A 1,612-nucleotide genomic window follows, 5' to 3' on the forward strand; every position below is an offset into this window, starting at 1 on the left:
CTGAATGCGTATTGTTTTGACAATCTTTTTCTACATCTGCTGATATAATCATGTGATTTTTCTCATGTATTTTGTTAATGCCATAAATTAAATTGATTGGCTTTTGAATCTTAAACCAACCTTGGAATTCTGGGTAAACCTCACTTGCTCAAACTGTGCCTGTTGCTGTTTATAGTTACTAATACTTGGTGAAGGATTTTTGTTTTGGGAGCAGTGACTTGCACTGAAGTGAGCAAAGAATGAACACTGATGCTTGTGTCTGGGGACCAGCATGGTGGGACTCCATATGAAGTGAAACTAAACTAAAATAAAATAAGATAAATTTTTGCTGCCATGTTCATCTTGTGAGGACTACACTGGGTAGAGGGAACACTGATTGCATAAATGAGCTGGAAATCACTTTTACTTCCTCTATTTTCTGAAAAAGTTTGTAGATTATTGTTTCTTCTTTAAACATTTGATAAAATTAACAAAGTTGGGGCCAGCCAGATAGCTCAGTGGACTAAAGTGCCTGCTTAGGCAGAGCGCAGTGGCCAGGATTCAATCCCTAGCACGCCATGCAGCCCTGCCCCTGGGCCGCACTGAGACGGTGATTGAGACTGGGCATGGTGGCGTGTGCCTGTAATCCCAGCACTTGGGAGGCTAAAAACAGGAGAATCACTATGTGTTGGATGTACATAGTGAGAGCCTGTAGACCATGTACCAAATACATTTAAAAAAAATCTAAGGATTCAATTTCTTTAATAGCATTCAGCTGTTTAGATTTTTATTTCCTCTTGATTCAGTTTTGGTAATTTGTTTTCTTCAGAAATAATTTGTCTTTTTCATTTAGCTATGGAACGTATTGGCATAAATGTGTTTATAATATTTCCTTTTGTCCTTTAAATACCTTTAATGATTTATTTTTGCTTTCCTTATTTCTATCTTGGTCTAGTGAAAGGCTTATAAATATTTTTAATCTTTTCACAGAACCAGCTCTTGCTATCTTCTAAGAACAAAGATAATCTCCTACATAATGGTGATGGCATTATCTCACACAAGAATTTCGCACTGATAAGATAATCTTGTCTAACCTATAGTCCATATTCAAATTGCTCTCAATTGCTTAAAAAAATCTTAAAAAATTTTTTTTTATTCATTTGGGTATCCAAATTAAGATCATGAATTGTGGCTGCATGTATTTTTAGCCATTTTTAATCTGAAATAGTATTTTATATTTTGTGATATTTAATCTAAACAGTTTTTTATTTTTTAAAAAGAAGCTAGTCTATTGTTTCATGTTTTACAATTTGAGTATTTTTTTCAAAATTGGGTTATAAATTCTTAGGAAGACTATTTCACAGGTGATATTATGTACTTTCCATGATATCACGTCAAGAGGTACATGACATGCTGGCTGGCAGCGCATTTCTGAAGTCCCAGCTGCTCAGGAAGTGGAGGCAGAAAGGATCAGTTGAAAGCCAGGCACATGCCTGTCCCACAAATTGGAGGCCAGCCTGGGCTACAGTGCTGAGTTTAAAGTCAGCTTGAAATAGAGACCCTGTCTCCAAAAAATGAGAAAGATGAGAGAAAGACAGAGACAGAGAGAGTGACAGTGACAGGAGACAAAGAC

This window comes from Octodon degus, unplaced genomic scaffold (assembly GCF_000260255.1).
Source record: "Octodon degus isolate 3935 unplaced genomic scaffold, OctDeg1.0 scaffold00107, whole genome shotgun sequence".
NCBI classification, from domain to species: domain Eukaryota; kingdom Metazoa; phylum Chordata; class Mammalia; order Rodentia; family Octodontidae; genus Octodon; species Octodon degus.